The 25,112-nt window shown below is 40.4% G+C and overlaps 12 non-coding genes across 12 annotated transcripts; 4 read left to right on the top strand and 8 right to left on the bottom strand.

Annotated features, from left to right (window-relative positions):
- Positions 1–4,320: 4,320 nt before the first annotated feature.
- Positions 4,321–4,439, top strand: LOC130659185 (5S ribosomal RNA). Its single transcript, XR_008986396.1, has one exon. It is a non-coding gene; the product is annotated as a 5S ribosomal RNA (ribosomal RNA).
- A 328-nt stretch (positions 4,440–4,767) lies between these two features.
- LOC130659570 (U1 spliceosomal RNA) lies at positions 4,768–4,932 on the bottom strand. The gene has a single exon (XR_008986774.1). It is a non-coding gene; the product is annotated as a U1 spliceosomal RNA (small nuclear RNA).
- Positions 4,933–5,117: 185 nt separating this feature from the next.
- On the bottom strand, positions 5,118–5,309 carry LOC130660629 (U2 spliceosomal RNA). The gene has a single exon (XR_008987827.1). It is a non-coding gene; the product is annotated as a U2 spliceosomal RNA (small nuclear RNA).
- Positions 5,310–10,172: 4,863 nt separating this feature from the next.
- LOC130659173 (5S ribosomal RNA) lies at positions 10,173–10,291 on the top strand. Its single transcript, XR_008986384.1, has one exon. It is a non-coding gene; the product is annotated as a 5S ribosomal RNA (ribosomal RNA).
- A 328-nt stretch (positions 10,292–10,619) lies between these two features.
- On the bottom strand, positions 10,620–10,784 carry LOC130659569 (U1 spliceosomal RNA). The gene has a single exon (XR_008986773.1). It is a non-coding gene; the product is annotated as a U1 spliceosomal RNA (small nuclear RNA).
- Positions 10,785–10,969: 185 nt separating this feature from the next.
- Positions 10,970–11,161, bottom strand: LOC130660628 (U2 spliceosomal RNA). Its single transcript, XR_008987826.1, has one exon. It is a non-coding gene; the product is annotated as a U2 spliceosomal RNA (small nuclear RNA).
- A 4,863-nt stretch (positions 11,162–16,024) lies between these two features.
- Positions 16,025–16,143, top strand: LOC130659161 (5S ribosomal RNA). The gene has a single exon (XR_008986372.1). It is a non-coding gene; the product is annotated as a 5S ribosomal RNA (ribosomal RNA).
- Positions 16,144–16,471: 328 nt separating this feature from the next.
- Positions 16,472–16,636, bottom strand: LOC130659567 (U1 spliceosomal RNA). The gene has a single exon (XR_008986772.1). It is a non-coding gene; the product is annotated as a U1 spliceosomal RNA (small nuclear RNA).
- Positions 16,637–16,821: 185 nt separating this feature from the next.
- LOC130660627 (U2 spliceosomal RNA) lies at positions 16,822–17,013 on the bottom strand. Its single transcript, XR_008987825.1, has one exon. It is a non-coding gene; the product is annotated as a U2 spliceosomal RNA (small nuclear RNA).
- Positions 17,014–21,876: 4,863 nt separating this feature from the next.
- On the top strand, positions 21,877–21,995 carry LOC130659148 (5S ribosomal RNA). Its single transcript, XR_008986360.1, has one exon. It is a non-coding gene; the product is annotated as a 5S ribosomal RNA (ribosomal RNA).
- A 328-nt stretch (positions 21,996–22,323) lies between these two features.
- On the bottom strand, positions 22,324–22,488 carry LOC130659566 (U1 spliceosomal RNA). Its single transcript, XR_008986771.1, has one exon. It is a non-coding gene; the product is annotated as a U1 spliceosomal RNA (small nuclear RNA).
- A 185-nt stretch (positions 22,489–22,673) lies between these two features.
- Positions 22,674–22,865, bottom strand: LOC130660626 (U2 spliceosomal RNA). The gene has a single exon (XR_008987824.1). It is a non-coding gene; the product is annotated as a U2 spliceosomal RNA (small nuclear RNA).
- Positions 22,866–25,112: the final 2,247 nt, after the last annotated feature.

Genomic DNA, 25,112 nt, shown 5'->3' with positions numbered 1-25,112 from the left:
CCAATATATGAATTGCTCCTAATAGCCGGAAACAGGCCGTGTCGATGATGTAGGCCGACATACGCAACGCAAACCAAAGAACGCTTTATGAAAATCCTAACACGAGCGCGGAAGAAGCCCAAATTAACAGACTAGATGTAATGCTGAAGACCTCAAACTCCAGCAGCTTCTCTTGCAGACTATTGCGTCGTACTACAAATAAAAATTAACATGCTTTCGCATAGTCGCGGCACCCAAAACGGAAATTATACGATGTACAGAAACACACATTTCTGTTTTCGCGCCAAATCAATTCCCGGGAGTGGTACTTTTACGTCCGCATACTTCGCACCGTCTTAAATTATATCTCATTTACACGGTAATGTTTAGTATACTTCTACTGTGATAACAAGCATCGTTTATCGTTGGATTGTTGTAAGAAAACATTAAAAATGAGTGAAGCAGCTTCTCCAAAGAAAATCGCACCCAAGAAGAAACCTGCTGCAAAGAAGACAGCTGATCACCCTAAATATGTGGACATGATCAAGGCTGCTATCGCTACCCTAAAGGAACGCGGTGGTTCATCTCGCCAAGCTATTACAAAATATATTCATGCAAATTACAAAGTTGCTGAAAACTCAGATCATCATCTGAAAATGGCTCTTAAACGAGGAGTAACATCAGGCGATTTGATTCAAACTAAAGGCACTGGTGCTTCTGGATCATTCAAGCTAGGTCAGGTAAAAAAAGAAAAACCTAAGAAAAAGGCCGCAGCAAAAAAGCCAACGGCAAAGAAGCCTACTGCAAAGAAAAGTACACCAAAAAAGAAGCCAGCAAAGAAGAGCACGCCAAAGAAAGCAGCAAAGAAGCCTGCCACAAAGAAAGCCTCGGCTAAGAAACCAGCAGCTAAGAAACCCACAAAGAAGCCTGTTGCTAAAAAACCTGCAGCAAAGAAGGTCAAAAAGACTCCCAAAAAGGCAGCAAAGAAGACCGCAAAAAAATAATTTGTGTGTATCTGGCTATTACATTAACAAACGGCTATTTTTATAGCCACACATTTACAAAAAAACATTATCTTGGTACAAAGTTAAACTTGTTTAAGTCACTTAAACAGTTAAAAAAGAGTAAATTTAAGATTAGATTCCCTAAGTTTAAGTATTTTCGTTTTTAAATTTCTTATTTTCTTGCTTTTACTTTTCTTGCCCTTCATATTTTTAACATTGTCAAACTTTATGTAGCATAAAATTTTTATGTAGCATAAAATTTAAACAGAAAGCAGGACAAAGTTTGATATAAAAAGCTAGCCGTAATATTTTTTATGGATGTGTGGCTATAAAAATAGCCGTTTTTTGTTTGGTAAGATGCTTAGGCACGTTCCCCACGAATTCTTCTTGCCAACTGGATGTCTTTAGGCATGATTGTAACTCGTTTTGCGTGAATGGCACACAAGTTAGTATCCTCGAACAAGCCAACAAGGTACGCTTCAGAAGCCTCTTGCAGAGCCATAACGGCTGTGCTCTGGAATCGCAGATCTGTTTTGAAGTCCTGAGCAATTTCTCGCACAAGACGCTGGAAAGGCAACTTGCGGATCAAGAGCTCGGTTGACTTCTGGTATCTTCTGATTTCTCTGAGAGCAACTGTACCAGGTCTGTAACGATGTGGTTTTTTCACTCCTCCAGTAGCTGGTGCGCTTTTCCTCGCAGCTTTAGTGGCGAGTTGTTTTCGTGGAGCCTTTCCTCCAGTAGATTTACGTGCAGTTTGCTTTGTACGAGCCATATTTTAAGAAGTCGATGTAGTACGGATACACAAGACGGTCTAAAATGCACTATCGCGCCAAAGTTTTATTTCTCATATTGATTGACAGCTAAGGTTCAAAACAAACCATTTGATTGGTGCTAAGAAAGTAATTTCTGATTGGCTGCATAATGACATTACGCTCATTACTTTAACATTTTTATAAAATCTGTGTTTTTTGGCTACGGGAAAACGGCTGTATCTTCTGATACACAAAAGCTTTTGACTTTTTTTTTTTTTAGTAAGTAGCAGAAGGTTTGGCGAATTCCAACGATGCCAAATTTATTGCCTTACTGAAACATTAAGACCACGAATTTTTAAAAAAACTACAGTTTTACTTAAAAAAATGTACAAAATGTTCGGAACATTTTGTAATGACGCAACTCTATTGGTTAATTAGGGTGTTTCCACGAGCAGTAGGTAATTTTATGGCCTCTTTTTAAAGCTGTCTGAATTCTGTTAACTCAAACGTTGTTTTTGTACTCGTTCTGTACGCAACTATATCAATATGTCTGGACGCGGAAAAGGAGGTAAAGGATTGGGAAAAGGAGGTGCTAAACGTCACCGAAAAATTCTTCGTGATAACATTCAGGGAATCACAAAACCTGCTATTCGGCGTCTTGCTCGACGAGGTGGTGTCAAACGTATCTCTGGCCTTATCTATGAGGAAACCAGAGGTGTACTGAAGGTTTTCTTAGAGAATGTTATTCGTGATGCTGTAACCTACACAGAGCACGCTAAACGCAAGACCGTTACCGCTATGGATGTTGTTTATGCCTTAAAACGTCAAGGAAGAACTCTTTACGGATTCGGAGGTTAAGCGTTGTCATTGCTCAACAAAAACGGCTATTTTTATAGCCACAAATCTTTTAAAACATTACTTTGTGCACGCTTCCAAATTACACAATGTGTAAAGTCTTGTCACAGTTACATTTATTGCTATACGATACTATGTCATATATGACACAAAAAAAATTTAGAAATACTTTGTAGGGTTAATTTGCCTGGGAGTGTTTCCGTGAAAAGCTGGGTTAAGTTAAATGTAAGCAATAACATGGATCAATGTACTTGTCTTTTCTGCAAGTACAGCTAATAATACGTATGAAAAGTGAAGCTAATCCACACACACATGGGGAAGTATTTTAAATGTAGGCTAGTGTTCTTAAGCACATTATTTAGAAGTTTTATTAACTTCGGTTAACTTGTAGTGACGCCAAGTAAATGTTTTTTTAAAGATGTGTGGTCTTAAAAAAGACCGTTTGTGTTTGGTAGACGTTGGTTTACTTGCTGCTTGTGTATTTTGTGACGGCTTTTGTTCCTTCACTGACTGCGTGTTTTGCAAGTTCTCCAGGCAAGAGAAGACGTACTGCGGTTTGAATTTCACGAGAAGAGATGGTCGACTTTTTGTTTTGAAGAGCCAAACGCGAAGCTTCGGAAGCAATGCGCTCAAAGATGTCGTTGACAAATGAGTTCATGATGCTCATAGCTTTGCTTGAAACTCCGACATCTGGGTGAACTTGTTTCAAAACATTGTAGATGTAAATAGCATAACTTTCCTTTCTCTTTCTCTTGCGTTTCTTTTCACCAGTTCCACCAATCTTTCCTCCTTTTTTGCCGGCTCTTTTTTCACCTTTCTTGGCTACTTTAGGTGCCTGTTTTCCTCCTTTAGCTGCTGCGTCAGACATGGTTAAAAATTTTTGCTACTTAACTTGTAAATAAGCATTAAACTGCAAGTCAAAACTTTTTGTTTATAAGTAAAAAAATCGGATCGAATTCGATCCGAAAACGCCGATACGCAATTTAATTGGTTAAAAAAAAAATCTTTTGTTTAATACTTAATTATGATTGGTTAAAAAAACATGATTTCGATCCTATTTTTATGATGAAAAAACGAGTAAAGTTTATTTCGTTAACACTTACGTTAAATATTCGTACGTTTTTGTATTAACTTACAAATCAAATCGCAGTTATGTCTGGACGTGGAAAAGGTGGAAAAGCTAAGGCTAAAGCCAAGACAAGATCCTCAAGAGCTGGACTTCAATTTCCAGTCGGTAGAGTGCATAGATTCCTTCGTAGAGGGCACTATGCTAACCGAATTGGATCTGGAGCACCAGTTTACTTAGCAGCCGTCTTGGAATATTTATCTGCTGAGATATTGGAGTTGGCTGGTAACGCAGCAAGAGACAACAAAAAAGCTAGGATTATTCCAAGACATTTACAATTGGCTGTTCGTAATGATGAAGAATTAAACAAACTTTTGAGCGGTGTAACCATTGCAGCTGGTGGTGTTTTGCCAAACATTCAAGCTGTCTTACTCCCAAAGAAGAACGACAAAGGACAGAAGAAGTAAACCGCTACACTCAGAAAACAACGGCTATTTTTATAGCCACACATCTTTAAAAAAACATTGTTTTTTTCACAAAACTATAACCTTAAAGTCTAATAGATAATCCATGCATACGCCTTGTCCTAAGTAACTCAAAGAAATTAAATAAAAAAATTTGATCACAACGTCAAAATAAATTGCACGTATTTGCACCTACTAATGTCTACGGCCATACCACGATGAACACACCCGTTCTCGTCTGATCACGGAAGTTAAGCATCGTCGGGCCGGGATAGTACTTGGATGGGGGACCGCCTGGGAACTCCCGGTGTCGTAGGCTTTTCATTTTCATTTGCTGTGATATATTTCTTGTTATAACAATTAAGGAACGTGGCGGTTGTTGAAAGTGTTTCCTATGACATTTTCCTACGACATTTTCAGGTGATAGTACGAGAAAAAAGAGCTTTCAAATGCATACAAACTCGATCTATTGCCGATCATCCAATAACCCTGACGGAATGGCAAATAAAATAAAATTCCGCCGCCTTCCGAGGACTTATATCGCAATCACGTTTCGTAACAGCCAAGCGAGGTTTTACCTTAGCGTTTAAGTCACCACCGACATTTGGCCGCGCAACTTTTCTAAGCTCATTCATTTTGACTTAAGGAGGGGGCGAGCGCGGACGCAGGCCCCCACTACCAGAAATTGTACGGTCGAGTTACTGACGTTTGCAGTAATCGCAGAGGTCAGCCCAAGCGTAGTGCAATGCAAGAGCCTCACTCTGGAAGAAAACCCTCATTGATCAGTCTTTACTTCCCCGTCAGGTAAGTATGAGTTGGAACTGCACCGTAGCATGAGGGTACCCTTCAAAGTTTGTTAATGCTTGTGGCTTGAGTGTGTTATAAACTGCCGTGTCGCGGGGCATAGGCTGTATTCTCCCCCAGTGTACGCGTTTTGTTCCCGCCGTAGACTATGCAGAGTGCCGTCGGAAAGAGGACTGCTATTATTCTTTTATTGCTTATGTGGGCCGCCATCGGTAATAGTGCAACACCAAGGCAACCCGTGGTCACGGCGTGAATGAATCCACCTCCATGACCCAAGGCCAAAAATCAGATTAATATACTGACCATTCAGAGAATGGCCTACCAGATATTAAACTGATAAGAACAGATACTACACTTGATCTTAGCCATTAGGCCGAGAAGCGATAAAGAACAAGCGTTGCCATGATAGGCATCGTCCACACACCGTAACTGCTTGTGGAGCATGTCACGTTACTGTAAAGCTTACAACTGTCACCGCGTACGGATGGACGGCGACATAGTAAAAATCACGGCTGTTGATTTAGCCGTAGGATGGAGAGCGACTGTAGCGAGTGGATGGTAACTTACATGAATGCTAACAAAGGCGACGATACTAAGTGCGTGATATTACTTTCCAATATGTCTGCGTACATTCCGTTTATCAACGCATTACGCCAGAACGTGCGCGCGCGTTACACAGTAGACCATGCAGCCGAAATGCGACAGTGCGACCCTGCCAGGAGTCGAACCTGGAATCCCCTGATTCGTAGTCAGATGCCTTATCCATTGGGCCACAGGGCCATGCTTATGACTTCGCCCCATCGTCATTTTGGCTTGCGCATTCGTTTTACTTACGACAGAATTCTTCGTGTTTGTAGCCATGAAAGAAAGGGACTTCTGTGAGTGAATTTTTTTACTGTGGTCTAATAAAAAAGTCGAAACGCAGTGCCCAATATATGAATTGCTCCTAATAGCCGGAAACAGGCCGTGTCGATGATGTAGGCCGACATACGCAACGCAAACCAAAGAACGCTTTATGAAAATCCTAACACGAGCGCGGAAGAAGCCCAAATTAACAGACTAGATGTAATGCTGAAGACCTCAAACTCCAGCAGCTTCTCTTGCAGACTATTGCGTCGTACTACAAATAAAAATTAACATGCTTTCGCATAGTCGCGGCACCCAAAACGGACATTATACGATGTACAGAAACACACATTTCTGTTTTCGCGCCAAATCAATTCCCGGGAGTGGTACTTTTACGTCCGCATACTTCGCACCGTCTTAAATTATATCTCATTTACACGGTAATGTTTAGTATACTTCTACTGTGATAACAAGCATCGTTTATCGTTGGATTGTTGTAAGAAAACATTAAAAATGAGTGAAGCAGCTTCTCCAAAGAAAATCGCACCCAAGAAGAAACCTGCTGCAAAGAAGACAGCTGATCACCCTAAATATGTGGACATGATCAAGGCTGCTATCGCTACCCTAAAGGAACGCGGTGGTTCATCTCGCCAAGCTATTACAAAATATATTCATGCAAATTACAAAGTTGCTGAAAACTCAGATCATCATCTGAAAATGGCTCTTAAACGAGGAGTAACATCAGGCGATTTGATTCAAACTAAAGGCACTGGTGCTTCTGGATCATTCAAGCTAGGTCAGGTAAAAAAAGAAAAACCTAAGAAAAAGGCCGCAGCAAAAAAGCCAACGGCAAAGAAGCCTACTGCAAAGAAAAGTACACCAAAAAAGAAGCCAGCAAAGAAGAGCACGCCAAAGAAAGCAGCAAAGAAGCCTGCCACAAAGAAAGCCTCGGCTAAGAAACCAGCAGCTAAGAAACCCACAAAGAAGCCTGTTGCTAAAAAACCTGCAGCAAAGAAGGTCAAAAAGACTCCCAAAAAGGCAGCAAAGAAGACCGCAAAAAAATAATTTGTGTGTATCTGGCTATTACATTAACAAACGGCTATTTTTATAGCCACACATTTACAAAAAAACATTATCTTGGTACAAAGTTAAACTTGTTTAAGTCACTTAAACAGTTAAAAAAGAGTAAATTTAAGATTAGATTCCCTAAGTTTAAGTATTTTCGTTTTTAAATTTCTTATTTTCTTGCTTTTACTTTTCTTGCCCTTCATATTTTTAACATTGTCAAACTTTATGTAGCATAAAATTTTTATGTAGCATAAAATTTAAACAGAAAGCAGGACAAAGTTTGATATAAAAAGCTAGCCGTAATATTTTTTATGGATGTGTGGCTATAAAAATAGCCGTTTTTTGTTTGGTAAGATGCTTAGGCACGTTCCCCACGAATTCTTCTTGCCAACTGGATGTCTTTAGGCATGATTGTAACTCGTTTTGCGTGAATGGCACACAAGTTAGTATCCTCGAACAAGCCAACAAGGTACGCTTCAGAAGCCTCTTGCAGAGCCATAACGGCTGTGCTCTGGAATCGCAGATCTGTTTTGAAGTCCTGAGCAATTTCTCGCACAAGACGCTGGAAAGGCAACTTGCGGATCAAGAGCTCGGTTGACTTCTGGTATCTTCTGATTTCTCTGAGAGCAACTGTACCAGGTCTGTAACGATGTGGTTTTTTCACTCCTCCAGTAGCTGGTGCGCTTTTCCTCGCAGCTTTAGTGGCGAGTTGTTTTCGTGGAGCCTTTCCTCCAGTAGATTTACGTGCAGTTTGCTTTGTACGAGCCATATTTTAAGAAGTCGATGTAGTACGGATACACAAGACGGTCTAAAATGCACTATCGCGCCAAAGTTTTATTTCTCATATTGATTGACAGCTAAGGTTCAAAACAAACCATTTGATTGGTGCTAAGAAAGTAATTTCTGATTGGCTGCATAATGACATTACGCTCATTACTTTAACATTTTTATAAAATCTGTGTTTTTTGGCTACGGGAAAACGGCTGTATCTTCTGATACACAAAAGCTTTTGACTTTTTTTTTTTTTAGTAAGTAGCAGAAGGTTTGGCGAATTCCAACGATGCCAAATTTATTGCCTTACTGAAACATTAAGACCACGAATTTTTAAAAAAACTACAGTTTTACTTAAAAAAATGTACAAAATGTTCGGAACATTTTGTAATGACGCAACTCTATTGGTTAATTAGGGTGTTTCCACGAGCAGTAGGTAATTTTATGGCCTCTTTTTAAAGCTGTCTGAATTCTGTTAACTCAAACGTTGTTTTTGTACTCGTTCTGTACGCAACTATATCAATATGTCTGGACGCGGAAAAGGAGGTAAAGGATTGGGAAAAGGAGGTGCTAAACGTCACCGAAAAATTCTTCGTGATAACATTCAGGGAATCACAAAACCTGCTATTCGGCGTCTTGCTCGACGAGGTGGTGTCAAACGTATCTCTGGCCTTATCTATGAGGAAACCAGAGGTGTACTGAAGGTTTTCTTAGAGAATGTTATTCGTGATGCTGTAACCTACACAGAGCACGCTAAACGCAAGACCGTTACCGCTATGGATGTTGTTTATGCCTTAAAACGTCAAGGAAGAACTCTTTACGGATTCGGAGGTTAAGCGTTGTCATTGCTCAACAAAAACGGCTATTTTTATAGCCACAAATCTTTTAAAACATTACTTTGTGCACGCTTCCAAATTACACAATGTGTAAAGTCTTGTCACAGTTACATTTATTGCTATACGATACTATGTCATATATGACACAAAAAAAATTTAGAAATACTTTGTAGGGTTAATTTGCCTGGGAGTGTTTCCGTGAAAAGCTGGGTTAAGTTAAATGTAAGCAATAACATGGATCAATGTACTTGTCTTTTCTGCAAGTACAGCTAATAATACGTATGAAAAGTGAAGCTAATCCACACACACATGGGGAAGTATTTTAAATGTAGGCTAGTGTTCTTAAGCACATTATTTAGAAGTTTTATTAACTTCGGTTAACTTGTAGTGACGCCAAGTAAATGTTTTTTTAAAGATGTGTGGTCTTAAAAAAGACCGTTTGTGTTTGGTAGACGTTGGTTTACTTGCTGCTTGTGTATTTTGTGACGGCTTTTGTTCCTTCACTGACTGCGTGTTTTGCAAGTTCTCCAGGCAAGAGAAGACGTACTGCGGTTTGAATTTCACGAGAAGAGATGGTCGACTTTTTGTTTTGAAGAGCCAAACGCGAAGCTTCGGAAGCAATGCGCTCAAAGATGTCGTTGACAAATGAGTTCATGATGCTCATAGCTTTGCTTGAAACTCCGACATCTGGGTGAACTTGTTTCAAAACATTGTAGATGTAAATAGCATAACTTTCCTTTCTCTTTCTCTTGCGTTTCTTTTCACCAGTTCCACCAATCTTTCCTCCTTTTTTGCCGGCTCTTTTTTCACCTTTCTTGGCTACTTTAGGTGCCTGTTTTCCTCCTTTAGCTGCTGCGTCAGACATGGTTAAAAATTTTTGCTACTTAACTTGTAAATAAGCATTAAACTGCAAGTCAAAACTTTTTGTTTATAAGTAAAAAAATCGGATCGAATTCGATCCGAAAACGCCGATACGCAATTTAATTGGTTAAAAAAAAAATCTTTTGTTTAATACTTAATTATGATTGGTTAAAAAAACATGATTTCGATCCTATTTTTATGATGAAAAAACGAGTAAAGTTTATTTCGTTAACACTTACGTTAAATATTCGTACGTTTTTGTATTAACTTACAAATCAAATCGCAGTTATGTCTGGACGTGGAAAAGGTGGAAAAGCTAAGGCTAAAGCCAAGACAAGATCCTCAAGAGCTGGACTTCAATTTCCAGTCGGTAGAGTGCATAGATTCCTTCGTAGAGGGCACTATGCTAACCGAATTGGATCTGGAGCACCAGTTTACTTAGCAGCCGTCTTGGAATATTTATCTGCTGAGATATTGGAGTTGGCTGGTAACGCAGCAAGAGACAACAAAAAAGCTAGGATTATTCCAAGACATTTACAATTGGCTGTTCGTAATGATGAAGAATTAAACAAACTTTTGAGCGGTGTAACCATTGCAGCTGGTGGTGTTTTGCCAAACATTCAAGCTGTCTTACTCCCAAAGAAGAACGACAAAGGACAGAAGAAGTAAACCGCTACACTCAGAAAACAACGGCTATTTTTATAGCCACACATCTTTAAAAAAACATTGTTTTTTTCACAAAACTATAACCTTAAAGTCTAATAGATAATCCATGCCTACGCCTTGTCCTAAGTAACTCAAAGAAATTAAATAAAAAAATTTGATCACAACGTCAAAATAAATTGCACGTATTTGCACCTACTAATGTCTACGGCCATACCACGATGAACACACCCGTTCTCGTCTGATCACGGAAGTTAAGCATCGTCGGGCCGGGATAGTACTTGGATGGGGGACCGCCTGGGAACTCCCGGTGTCGTAGGCTTTTCATTTTCATTTGCTGTGATATATTTCTTGTTATAACAATTAAGGAACGTGGCGGTTGTTGAAAGTGTTTCCTATGACATTTTCCTACGACATTTTCAGGTGATAGTACGAGAAAAAAGAGCTTTCAAATGCATACAAACTCGATCTATTGCCGATCATCCAATAACCCTGACGGAATGGCAAATAAAATAAAATTCCGCCGCCTTCCGAGGACTTATATCGCAATCACGTTTCGTAACAGCCAAGCGAGGTTTTACCTTAGCGTTTAAGTCACCACCGACATTTGGCCGCGCAACTTTTCTAAGCTCATTCATTTTGACTTAAGGAGGGGGCGAGCGCGGACGCAGGCCCCCACTACCAGAAATTGTACGGTCGAGTTACTGACGTTTGCAGTAATCGCAGAGGTCAGCCCAAGCGTAGTGCAATGCAAGAGCCTCACTCTGGAAGAAAACCCTCATTGATCAGTCTTTACTTCCCCGTCAGGTAAGTATGAGTTGGAACTGCACCGTAGCATGAGGGTACCCTTCAAAGTTTGTTAATGCTTGTGGCTTGAGTGTGTTATAAACTGCCGTGTCGCGGGGCATAGGCTGTATTCTCCCCCAGTGTACGCGTTTTGTTCCCGCCGTAGACTATGCAGAGTGCCGTCGGAAAGAGGACTGCTATTATTCTTTTATTGCTTATGTGGGCCGCCATCGGTAATAGTGCAACACCAAGGCAACCCGTGGTCACGGCGTGAATGAATCCACCTCCATGACCCAAGGCCAAAAATCAGATTAATATACTGACCATTCAGAGAATGGCCTACCAGATATTAAACTGATAAGAACAGATACTACACTTGATCTTAGCCATTAGGCCGAGAAGCGATAAAGAACAAGCGTTGCCATGATAGGCATCGTCCACACACCGTAACTGCTTGTGGAGCATGTCACGTTACTGTAAAGCTTACAACTGTCACCGCGTACGGATGGACGGCGACATAGTAAAAATCACGGCTGTTGATTTAGCCGTAGGATGGAGAGCGACTGTAGCGAGTGGATGGTAACTTACATGAATGCTAACAAAGGCGACGATACTAAGTGCGTGATATTACTTTCCAATATGTCTGCGTACATTCCGTTTATCAACGCATTACGCCAGAACGTGCGCGCGCGTTACACAGTAGACCATGCAGCCGAAATGCGACAGTGCGACCCTGCCAGGAGTCGAACCTGGAATCCCCTGATTCGTAGTCAGATGCCTTATCCATTGGGCCACAGGGCCATGCTTATGACTTCGCCCCATCGTCATTTTGGCTTGCGCATTCGTTTTACTTACGACAGAATTCTTCGTGTTTGTAGCCATGAAAGAAAGGGACTTCTGTGAGTGAATTTTTTTACTGTGGTCTAATAAAAAAGTCGAAACGCAGTGCCCAATATATGAATTGCTCCTAATAGCCGGAAACAGGCCGTGTCGATGATGTAGGCCGACATACGCAACGCAAACCAAAGAACGCTTTATGAAAATCCTAACACGAGCGCGGAAGAAGCCCAAATTAACAGACTAGATGTAATGCTGAAGACCTCAAACTCCAGCAGCTTCTCTTGCAGACTATTGCGTCGTACTACAAATAAAAATTAACATGCTTTCGCATAGTCGCGGCACCCAAAACGGACATTATACGATGTACAGAAACACACATTTCTGTTTTCGCGCCAAATCAATTCCCGGGAGTGGTACTTTTACGTCCGCATACTTCGCACCGTCTTAAATTATATCTCATTTACACGGTAATGTTTAGTATACTTCTACTGTGATAACAAGCATCGTTTATCGTTGGATTGTTGTAAGAAAACATTAAAAATGAGTGAAGCAGCTTCTCCAAAGAAAATCGCACCCAAGAAGAAACCTGCTGCAAAGAAGACAGCTGATCACCCTAAATATGTGGACATGATCAAGGCTGCTATCGCTACCCTAAAGGAACGCGGTGGTTCATCTCGCCAAGCTATTACAAAATATATTCATGCAAATTACAAAGTTGCTGAAAACTCAGATCATCATCTGAAAATGGCTCTTAAACGAGGAGTAACATCAGGCGATTTGATTCAAACTAAAGGCACTGGTGCTTCTGGATCATTCAAGCTAGGTCAGGTAAAAAAAGAAAAACCTAAGAAAAAGGCCGCAGCAAAAAAGCCAACGGCAAAGAAGCCTACTGCAAAGAAAAGTACACCAAAAAAGAAGCCAGCAAAGAAGAGCACGCCAAAGAAAGCAGCAAAGAAGCCTGCCACAAAGAAAGCCTCGGCTAAGAAACCAGCAGCTAAGAAACCCACAAAGAAGCCTGTTGCTAAAAAACCTGCAGCAAAGAAGGTCAAAAAGACTCCCAAAAAGGCAGCAAAGAAGACCGCAAAAAAATAATTTGTGTGTATCTGGCTATTACATTAACAAACGGCTATTTTTATAGCCACACATTTACAAAAAAACATTATCTTGGTACAAAGTTAAACTTGTTTAAGTCACTTAAACAGTTAAAAAAGAGTAAATTTAAGATTAGATTCCCTAAGTTTAAGTATTTTCGTTTTTAAATTTCTTATTTTCTTGCTTTTACTTTTCTTGCCCTTCATATTTTTAACATTGTCAAACTTTATGTAGCATAAAATTTTTATGTAGCATAAAATTTAAACAGAAAGCAGGACAAAGTTTGATATAAAAAGCTAGCCGTAATATTTTTTATGGATGTGTGGCTATAAAAATAGCCGTTTTTTGTTTGGTAAGATGCTTAGGCACGTTCCCCACGAATTCTTCTTGCCAACTGGATGTCTTTAGGCATGATTGTAACTCGTTTTGCGTGAATGGCACACAAGTTAGTATCCTCGAACAAGCCAACAAGGTACGCTTCAGAAGCCTCTTGCAGAGCCATAACGGCTGTGCTCTGGAATCGCAGATCTGTTTTGAAGTCCTGAGCAATTTCTCGCACAAGACGCTGGAAAGGCAACTTGCGGATCAAGAGCTCGGTTGACTTCTGGTATCTTCTGATTTCTCTGAGAGCAACTGTACCAGGTCTGTAACGATGTGGTTTTTTCACTCCTCCAGTAGCTGGTGCGCTTTTCCTCGCAGCTTTAGTGGCGAGTTGTTTTCGTGGAGCCTTTCCTCCAGTAGATTTACGTGCAGTTTGCTTTGTACGAGCCATATTTTAAGAAGTCGATGTAGTACGGATACACAAGACGGTCTAAAATGCACTATCGCGCCAAAGTTTTATTTCTCATATTGATTGACAGCTAAGGTTCAAAACAAACCATTTGATTGGTGCTAAGAAAGTAATTTCTGATTGGCTGCATAATGACATTACGCTCATTACTTTAACATTTTTATAAAATCTGTGTTTTTTGGCTACGGGAAAACGGCTGTATCTTCTGATACACAAAAGCTTTTGACTTTTTTTTTTTTTAGTAAGTAGCAGAAGGTTTGGCGAATTCCAACGATGCCAAATTTATTGCCTTACTGAAACATTAAGACCACGAATTTTTAAAAAAACTACAGTTTTACTTAAAAAAATGTACAAAATGTTCGGAACATTTTGTAATGACGCAACTCTATTGGTTAATTAGGGTGTTTCCACGAGCAGTAGGTAATTCTATGGCCTCTTTTTAAAGCTGTCTGAATTCTGTTAACTCAAACGTTGTTTTTGTACTCGTTCTGTACGCAACTATATCAATATGTCTGGACGCGGAAAAGGAGGTAAAGGATTGGGAAAAGGAGGTGCTAAACGTCACCGAAAAATTCTTCGTGATAACATTCAGGGAATCACAAAACCTGCTATTCGGCGTCTTGCTCGACGAGGTGGTGTCAAACGTATCTCTGGCCTTATCTATGAGGAAACCAGAGGTGTACTGAAGGTTTTCTTAGAGAATGTTATTCGTGATGCTGTAACCTACACAGAGCACGCTAAACGCAAGACCGTTACCGCTATGGATGTTGTTTATGCCTTAAAACGTCAAGGAAGAACTCTTTACGGATTCGGAGGTTAAGCGTTGTCATTGCTCAACAAAAACGGCTATTTTTATAGCCACAAATCTTTTAAAACATTACTTTGTGCACGCTTCCAAATTACACAATGTGTAAAGTCTTGTCACAGTTACATTTATTGCTATACGATACTATGTCATATATGACACAAAAAAAATTTAGAAATACTTTGTAGGGTTAATTTGCCTGGGAGTGTTTCCGTGAAAAGCTGGGTTAAGTTAAATGTAAGCAATAACATGGATCAATGTACTTGTCTTTTCTGCAAGTACAGCTAATAATACGTATGAAAAGTGAAGCTAATCCACACACACATGGGGAAGTATTTTAAATGTAGGCTAGTGTTCTTAAGCACATTATTTAGAAGTTTTATTAACTTCGGTTAACTTGTAGTGACGCCAAGTAAATGTTTTTTTAAAGATGTGTGGTCTTAAAAAAGACCGTTTGTGTTTGGTAGACGTTGGTTTACTTGCTGCTTGTGTATTTTGTGACGGCTTTTGTTCCTTCACTGACTGCGTGTTTTGCAAGTTCTCCAGGCAAGAGAAGACGTACTGCGGTTTGAATTTCACGAGAAGAGATGGTCGACTTTTTGTTTTGAAGAGCCAAACGCGAAGCTTCGGAAGCAATGCGCTCAAAGATGTCGTTGACAAATGAGTTCATGATGCTCATAGCTTTGCTTGAAACTCCGACATCTGGGTGAACTTGTTTCAAAACATTGTAGATGTAAATAGCATAACTTTCCTTTCTCTTTCTCTTGCGTTTCTTTTCACCAGTTCCACCAATCTTTCCTCCTTTTTTGCCGGCTCTTTTTTCACCTTTCTTGGCTACTTTAGGTGCCTGTTTTCCTCCTTTAGCTGCTGCGTCAGACATGGTTAAAAATTTTTGCTACTTAACTTGTAAATAAGCATTAAACTGCAAGTCAAAACTTTTTGTTTATAAGTAAAAAAATCGGATCGAATTCGATCCGAAAACGCCGATACGCAATTTAATTGGTTAAAAAAAAAATCTTTTGTTTAATACTTAATTATGATTGGTTAAAAAAACATGATTTCGATCCTATTTTTATGATGAAAAAACGAGTAAAGTTTATTTCGTTAACACTTACGTTAAATATTCGTACGTTTTTGTATTAACTTACAAATCAAATCGCAGTTATGTCTGGACGTGGAAAAGGTGGAAAAGCTAAGGCTAAAGCCAAGACAAGATCCTCAAGAGCTGGACTTCAATTTCCAGTCGGTAGAGTGCATAGATTCCTTCGTAGAGGGCACTATGCTAACCGAATTGGATCTGGAGCACCAGTTTACTTAGCAGCCGTCTTGGAATATTTATCTGCTGAGATATTGGAGTTGGCTGGTAACGCAGCAAGAGACAACAAAAAAGCTAGGATTATTCCAAGACATTTACAATTGGCTGTTCGTAATGATGAAGAATTAAACAAACTTTTGAGCGGTGTAACCATTGCAGCTGGTGGTGTTTTGCCAAACATTCAAGCTGTCTTACTCCCAAAGAAGAACGACAAAGGACAGAAGAAGTAAACCGCTACACTCAGAAAACAACGGCTATTTTTATAGCCACACATCTTTAAAAAAACATTGTTTTTTTCACAAAACTATAACCTTAAAGTCTAATAGATAATCCATGCATACGCCTTGTCCTAAGTAACTCAAAGAAATTAAATAAAAAAATTTGATCACAACGTCAAAATAAATTGCACGTATTTGCACCTACTAATGTCTACGGCCATACCACGATGAACACACCCGTTCTCGTCTGATCACGGAAGTTAAGCATCGTCGGGCCGGGATAGTACTTGGATGGGGGACCGCCTGGGAACTCCCGGTGTCGTAGGCTTTTCATTTTCATTTGCTGTGATATATTTCTTGTTATAACAATTAAGGAACGTGGCGGTTGTTGAAAGTGTTTCCTATGACATTTTCCTACGACATTTTCAGGTGATAGTACGAGAAAAAAGAGCTTTCAAATGCATACAAACTCGATCTATTGCCGATCATCCAATAACCCTGACGGAATGGCAAATAAAATAAAATTCCGCCGCCTTCCGAGGACTTATATCGCAATCACGTTTCGTAACAGCCAAGCGAGGTTTTACCTTAGCGTTTAAGTCACCACCGACATTTGGCCGCGCAACTTTTCTAAGCTCATTCATTTTGACTTAAGGAGGGGGCGAGCGCGGACGCAGGCCCCCACTACCAGAAATTGTACGGTCGAGTTACTGACGTTTGCAGTAATCGCAGAGGTCAGCCCAAGCGTAGTGCAATGCAAGAGCCTCACTCTGGAAGAAAACCCTCATTGATCAGTCTTTACTTCCCCGTCAGGTAAGTATGAGTTGGAACTGCACCGTAGCATGAGGGTACCCTTCAAAGTTTGTTAATGCTTGTGGCTTGAGTGTGTTATAAACTGCCGTGTCGCGGGGCATAGGCTGTATTCTCCCCCAGTGTACGCGTTTTGTTCCCGCCGTAGACTATGCAGAGTGCCGTCGGAAAGAGGACTGCTATTATTCTTTTATTGCTTATGTGGGCCGCCATCGGTAATAGTGCAACACCAAGGCAACCCGTGGTCACGGCGTGAATGAATCCACCTCCATGACCCAAGGCCAAAAATCAGATTAATATACTGACCATTCAGAGAATGGCCTACCAGATATTAAACTGATAAGAACAGATACTACACTTGATCTTAGCCATTAGGCCGAGAAGCGATAAAGAACAAGCGTTGCCATGATAGGCATCGTCCACACACCGTAACTGCTTGTGGAGCATGTCACGTTACTGTAAAGCTTACAACTGTCACCGCGTACGGATGGACGGCGACATAGTAAAAATCACGGCTGTTGATTTAGCCGTAGGATGGAGAGCGACTGTAGCGAGTGGATGGTAACTTACATGAATGCTAACAAAGGCGACGATACTAAGTGCGTGATATTACTTTCCAATATGTCTGCGTACATTCCGTTTATCAACGCATTACGCCAGAACGTGCGCGCGCGTTACACAGTAGACCATGCAGCCGAAATGCGACAGTGCGACCCTGCCAGGAGTCGAACCTGGAATCCCCTGATTCGTAGTCAGATGCCTTATCCATTGGGCCACAGGGCCATGCTTATGACTTCGCCCCATCGTCATTTTGGCTTGCGCATTCGTTTTACTTACGACAGAATTCTTCGTGTTTGTAGCCATGAAAGAAAGGGACTTCTGTGAGTGAATTTTTTTACTGTGGTCTAATAAAAAAGTCGAAACGCAGTGCCCAATATATGAATTGCTCCTAATAGCCGGAAACAGGCCGTGTCGATGATGTAGGCCGACATACGCAACGCAAACCAAAGAACGCTTTATGAAAATCCTAACACGAGCGCGGAAGAAGCCCAAATTAACAGACTAGATGTAATGCTGAAGACCTCAAACTCCAGCAGCTTCTCTTGCAGACTATTGCGTCGTACTACAAATAAAAATTAACATGCTTTCGCATAGTCGCGGCACCCAAAACGGACATTATACGATGTACAGAAACACACATTTCTGTTTTCGCGCCAAATCAATTCCCGGGAGTGGTACTTTTACGTCCGCATACTTCGCACCGTCTTAAATTATATCTCATTTACACGGTAATGTTTAGTATACTTCTACTGTGATAACAAGCATCGTTTATCGTTGGATTGTTGTAAGAAAACATTAAAAATGAGTGAAGCAGCTTCTCCAAAGAAAATCGCACCCAAGAAGAAACCTGCTGCAAAGAAGACAGCTGATCACCCTAAATATGTGGACATGATCAAGGCTGCTATCGCTACCCTAAAGGAACGCGGTGGTTCATCTCGCCAAGCTATTACAAAATATATTCATGCAAATTACAAAGTTGCTGAAAACTCAGATCATCATCTGAAAATGGCTCTTAAACGAGGAGTAACATCAGGCGATTTGATTCAAACTAAAGGCACTGGTGCTTCTGGATCATTCAAGCTAGGTCAGGTAAAAAAAGAAAAACCTAAGAAAAAGGCCGCAGCAAAAAAGCCAACGGCAAAGAAGCCTACTGCAAAGAAAAGTACACCAAAAAAGAAGCCAGCAAAGAAGAGCACGCCAAAGAAAGCAGCAAAGAAGCCTGCCACAAAGAAAGCCTCGGCTAAGAAACCAGCAGCTAAGAAACCCACAAAGAAGCCTGTTGCTAAAAAACCTGCAGCAAAGAAGGTCAAAAAGACTCCCAAAAAGGCAGCAAAGAAGACCGCAAAAAAATAATTTGTGTGTATCTGGCTATTACATTAACAAACGGCTATTTTTATAGCCACACATTTACAAAAAAACATTATCTTGGTACAAAGTTAAACTTGTTTAAGTCACTTAAACAGTTAAAAAAGAGTAAATTTAAGATTAGATTCCCTAAGTTTAAGTATTTTCGTTTTTAAATTTCTTATTTTCTTGCTTTTACTTTTCTTGCCCTTCATATTTTTAACATTGTCAAACTTTATGTAGCATAAAATTTTTATGTAGCATAAAATTTAAACAGAAAGCAGGACAAAGTTTGATATAAAAAGCTAGCCGTAATATTTTTTATGGATGTGTGGCTATAAAAATAGCCGTTTTTTGTTTGGTAAGATGCTTAGGCACGTTCCCCACGAATTCTTCTTGCCAACTGGATGTCTTTAGGCATGATTGTAACTCGTTTTGCGTGAATGGCACACAAGTTAGTATCCTCGAACAAGCCAACAAGGTACGCTTCAGAAGCCTCTTGCAGAGCCATAACGGCTGTGCTCTGGAATCGCAGATCTGTTTTGAAGTCCTGAGCAATTTCTCGCACAAGACGCTGGAAAGGCAACTTGCGGATCAAGAGCTCGGTTGACTTCTGGTATCTTCTGATTTCTCTGAGAGCAACTGTACCAGGTCTGTAACGATGTGGTTTTTTCACTCCTCCAGTAGCTGGTGCGCTTTTCCTCGCAGCTTTAGTGGCGAGTTGTTTTCGTGGAGCCTTTCCTCCAGTAGATTTACGTGCAGTTTGCTTTGTACGAGCCATATTTTAAGAAGTCGATGTAGTACGGATACACAAGACGGTCTAAAATGCACTATCGCGCCAAAGTTTTATTTCTCATATTGATTGACAGCTAAGGTTCAAAACAAACCATTTGATTGGTGCTAAGAAAGTAATTTCTGATTGGCTGCATAATGACATTACGCTCATTACTTTAACATTTTTATAAAATCTGTGTTTTTTGGCTACGGGAAAACGGCTGTATCTTCTGATACACAAAAGCTTTTGACTTTTTTTTTTTTTAGTAAGTAGCAGAAGGTTTGGCGAATTCCAACGATGCCAAATTTATTGCCTTACTGAAACATTAAGACCACGAATTTTTAAAAAAACTACAGTTTTACTTAAAAAAATGTACAAAATGTTCGGAACATTTTGTAATGACGCAACTCTATTGGTTAATTAGGGTGTTTCCACGAGCAGTAGGTAATTTTATGGCCTCTTTTTAAAGCTGTCTGAATTCTGTTAACTCAAACGTTGTTTTTGTACTCGTTCTGTACGCAACTATATCAATATGTCTGGACGCGGAAAAGGAGGTAAAGGATTGGGAAAAGGAGGTGCTAAACGTCACCGAAAAATTCTTCGTGATAACATTCAGGGAATCACAAAACCTGCTATTCGGCGTCTTGCTCGACGAGGTGGTGTCAAACGTATCTCTGGCCTTATCTATGAGGAAACCAGAGGTGTACTGAAGGTTTTCTTAGAGAATGTTATTCGTGATGCTGTAACCTACACAGAGCACGCTAAACGCAAGACCGTTACCGCTATGGATGTTGTTTATGCCTTAAAACGTCAAGGAAGAACTCTTTACGGATTCGGAGGTTAAGCGTTGTCATTGCTCAACAAAAACGGCTATTTTTATAGCCACAAATCTTTTAAAACATTACTTTGTGCACGCTTCCAAATTACACAATGTGTAAAGTCTTGTCACAGTTACATTTATTGCTATACGATACTATGTCATATATGACACAAAAAAAATTTAGAAATACTTTGTAGGGTTAATTTGCCTGGGAGTGTTTCCGTGAAAAGCTGGGTTAAGTTAAATGTAAGCAATAACATGGATCAATGTACTTGTCTTTTCTGCAAGTACAGCTAATAATACGTATGAAAAGTGAAGCTAATCCACACACACATGGGGAAGTATTTTAAATGTAGGCTAGTGTTCTTAAGCACATTATTTAGAAGTTTTATTAACTTCGGTTAACTTGTAGTGACGCCAAGTAAATGTTTTTTTAAAGATGTGTGGTCTTAAAAAAGACCGTTTGTGTTTGGTAGACGTTGGTTTACTTGCTGCTTGTGTATTTTGTGACGGCTTTTGTTCCTTCACTGACTGCGTGTTTTGCAAGTTCTCCAGGCAAGAGAAGACGTACTGCGGTTTGAATTTCACGAGAAGAGATGGTCGACTTTTTGTTTTGAAGAGCCAAACGCGAAGCTTCGGAAGCAATGCGCTCAAAGATGTCGTTGACAAATGAGTTCATGATGCTCATAGCTTTGCTTGAAACTCCGACATCTGGGTGAACTTGTTTCAAAACATTGTAGATGTAAATAGCATAACTTTCCTTTCTCTTTCTCTTGCGTTTCTTTTCACCAGTTCCACCAATCTTTCCTCCTTTTTTGCCGGCTCTTTTTTCACCTTTCTTGGCTACTTTAGGTGCCTGTTTTCCTCCTTTAGCTGCTGCGTCAGACATGGTTAAAAATTTTTGCTACTTAACTTGTAAATAAGCATTAAACTGCAAGTCAAAACTTTTTGTTTATAAGTAAAAAAATCGGATCGAATTCGATCCGAAAACGCCGATACGCAATTTAATTGGTTAAAAAAAAAATCTTTTGTTTAATACTTAATTATGATTGGTTAAAAAAACATGATTTCGATCCTATTTTTATGATGAAAAAACGAGTAAAGTTTATTTCGTTAACACTTACGTTAAATATTCGTACGTTTTTGTATTAACTTACAAATCAAATCGCAGTTATGTCTGGACGTGGAAAAGGTGGAAAAGCTAAGGCTAAAGCCAAGACAAGATCCTCAAGAGCTGGACTTCAATTTCCAGTCGGTAGAGTGCATAGATTCCTTCGTAGAGGGCACTATGCTAACCGAATTGGATCTGGAGCACCAGTTTACTTAGCAGCCGTCTTGGAATATTTATCTGCTGAGATATTGGAGTTGGCTGGTAACGCAGCAAGAGACAACAAAAAAGCTAGGATTATTCCAAGACATTTACAATTGGCTGTTCGTAATGATGAAGAATTAAACAAACTTTTGAGCGGTGTAACCATTGCAGCTGGTGGTGTTTTGCCAAACATTCAAGCTGTCTTACTCCCAAAGAAGAACGACAAAGGACAGAAGAAGTAAACCGCTACACTCAGAAAACAACGGCTATTTTTATAGCCACACATCTTTAAAAAAACATTGTTTTTTTCACAAAACTATAACCTTAAAGTCTAATAGATAATCCATGCATACGCCTTGTCCTAAGTAACTCAAAGAAATTAAATAAAAAAATTTGATCACAACGTCAAAATAAATTGCACGTATTTGCACCTACTAATGTCTACGGCCATACCACGATGAACACACCCGTTCTCGTCTGATCACGGAAGTTAAGCATCGTCGGGCCGGGATAGTACTTGGATGGGGGACCGCCTGGGAACTCCCGGTGTCGTAGGCTTTTCATTTTCATTTGCTGTGATATATTTCTTGTTATAACAATTAAGGAACGTGGCGGTTGTTGAAAGTGTTTCCTATGACATTTTCCTACGACATTTTCAGGTGATAGTACGAGAAAAAAGAGCTTTCAAATGCATACAAACTCGATCTATTGCCGATCATCCAATAACCCTGACGGAATGGCAAATAAAATAAAATTCCGCCGCCTTCCGAGGACTTATATCGCAATCACGTTTCGTAACAGCCAAGCGAGGTTTTACCTTAGCGTTTAAGTCACCACCGACATTTGGCCGCGCAACTTTTCTAAGCTCATTCATTTTGACTTAAGGAGGGGGCGAGCGCGGACGCAGGCCCCCACTACCAGAAATTGTACGGTCGAGTTACTGACGTTTGCAGTAATCGCAGAGGTCAGCCCAAGCGTAGTGCAATGCAAGAGCCTCACTCTGGAAGAAAACCCTCATTGATCAGTCTTTACTTCCCCGTCAGGTAAGTATGAGTTGGAACTGCACCGTAGCATGAGGGTACCCTTCAAAGTTTGTTAATGCTTGTGGCTTGAGTGTGTTATAAACTGCCGTGTCGCGGGGCATAGGCTGTATTCTCCCCCAGTGTACGCGTTTTGTTCCCGCCGTAGACTATGCAGAGTGCCGTCGGAAAGAGGACTGCTATTATTCTTTTATTGCTTATGTGGGCCGCCATCGGTAATAGTGCAACACCAAGGCAACCCGTGGTCACGGCGTGAATGAATCCACCTCCATGACCCAAGGCCAAAAATCAGATTAATATACTGACCATTCAGAGAATGGCCTACCAGATATTAAACTGATAAGAACAGATACTACACTTGATCTTAGCCATTAGGCCGAGAAGCGATAAAGAACAAGCGTTGCCATGATAGGCATCGTCCACACACCGTAACTGCTTGTGGAGCATGTCACGTTACTGTAAAGCTTACAACTGTCACCGCGTACGGATGGACGGCGACATAGTAAAAATCACGGCTGTTGATTTAGCCGTAGGATGGAGAGCGACTGTAGCGAGTGGATGGTAACTTACATGAATGCTAACAAAGGCGACGATACTAAGTGCGTGATATTACTTTCCAATATGTCTGCGTACATTCCGTTTATCAACGCATTACGCCAGAACGTGCGCGCGCGTTACACAGTAGACCATGCAGCCGAAATGCGACAGTGCGACCCTGCCAGGAGTCGAACCTGGAATCCCCTGATTCGTAGTCAGATGCCTTATCCATTGGGCCACAGGGCCATGCTTATGACTTCGCCCCATCGTCATTTTGGCTTGCGCATTCGTTTTACTTACGACAGAATTCTTCGTGTTTGTAGCCATGAAAGAAAGGGACTTCTGTGAGTGAATTTTTTTACTGTGGTCTAATAAAAAAGTCGAAACGCAGTGCCCAATATATGAATTGCTCCTAATAGCCGGAAACAGGCCGTGTCGATGATGTAGGCCGACATACGCAACGCAAACCAAAGAACGCTTTATGAAAATCCTAACACGAGCGCGGAAGAAGCCCAAATTAACAGACTAGATGTAATGCTGAAGACCTCAAACTCCAGCAGCTTCTCTTGCAGACTATTGCGTCGTACTACAAATAAAAATTAACATGCTTTCGCATAGTCGCGGCACCCAAAACGGACATTATACGATGTACAGAAACACACATTTCTGTTTTCGCGCCAAATCAATTCCCGGGAGTGGTACTTTTACGTCCGCATACTTCGCACCGTCTTAAATTATATCTCATTTACACGGTAATGTTTAGTATACTTCTACTGTGATAACAAGCATCGTTTATCGTTGGATTGTTGTAAGAAAACATTAAAAATGAGTGAAGCAGCTTCTCCAAAGAAAATCGCACCCAAGAAGAAACCTGCTGCAAAGAAGACAGCTGATCACCCTAAATATGTGGACATGATCAAGGCTGCTATCGCTACCCTAAAGGAACGCGGTGGTTCATCTCGCCAAGCTATTACAAAATATATTCATGCAAATTACAAAGTTGCTGAAAACTCAGATCATCATCTGAAAATGGCTCTTAAACGAGGAGTAACATCAGGCGATTTGATTCAAACTAAAGGCACTGGTGCTTCTGGATCATTCAAGCTAGGTCAGGTAAAAAAAGAAAAACCTAAGAAAAAGGCCGCAGCAAAAAAGCCAACGGCAAAGAAGCCTACTGCAAAGAAAAGTACACCAAAAAAGAAGCCAGCAAAGAAGAGCACGCCAAAGAAAGCAGCAAAGAAGCCTGCCACAAAGAAAGCCTCGGCTAAGAAACCAGCAGCTAAGAAACCCACAAAGAAGCCTGTTGCTAAAAAACCTGCAGCAAAGAAGGTCAAAAAGACTCCCAAAAAGGCAGCAAAGAAGACCGCAATAATTTGTGTGTATCTGGCTATTACACTAACAAACGGCTATTTTTATAGCCACACATTTACAAAAAAACATTATCTTGGTACAAAGTTAAACTTGTTTAAGTCACTTAAACAGTTAAAAAAGAGTAAATTTAAGATTAGATTCCCTAAGTTTAAGTATTTTCGTTTTTAAATTTCTTATTTTCTTGCTTTTACTTTTCTTGCCCTTCATATTTTTAACATTGTCAAACTTTATGTAGCATAAAATTTTTATGTAGCATAAAATTTAAACAGAAAGCAGGACAAAGTTTGATATAAAAAGCTAGCCGTAATATTTTTTATGGATGTGTGGCTATAAAAATAGCCGTTTTTTGTTTGGTAAGATGCTTAGGCACGTTCCCCACGAATTCTTCTTGCCAACTGGATGTCTTTAGGCATGATTGTAACTCGTTTTGCGTGAATGGCACACAAGTTAGTATCCTCGAACAAGCCAACAAGGTACGCTTCAGAAGCCTCTTGCAGAGCCATAACGGCTGTGCTCTGGAATCGCAGATCTGTTTTGAAGTCCTGAGCAATTTCTCGCACAAGACGCTGGAAAGGCAACTTGCGGATCAAGAGCTCGGTTGACTTCTGGTATCTTCTGATTTCTCTGAGAGCAACTGTACCAGGTCTGTAACGATGTGGTTTTTTCACTCCTCCAGTAGCTGGTGCGCTTTTCCTCGCAGCTTTAGTGGCGAGTTGTTTTCGTGGAG

This window comes from Hydractinia symbiolongicarpus, chromosome 9 (assembly GCF_029227915.1).
Source record: "Hydractinia symbiolongicarpus strain clone_291-10 chromosome 9, HSymV2.1, whole genome shotgun sequence".
NCBI lineage: Eukaryota > Metazoa > Cnidaria > Hydrozoa > Anthoathecata > Hydractiniidae > Hydractinia > Hydractinia symbiolongicarpus.
The sequence above is the reverse complement of the archived record's forward strand: the minus strand, read 5'-3'. Positions and strand labels throughout refer to the sequence as shown.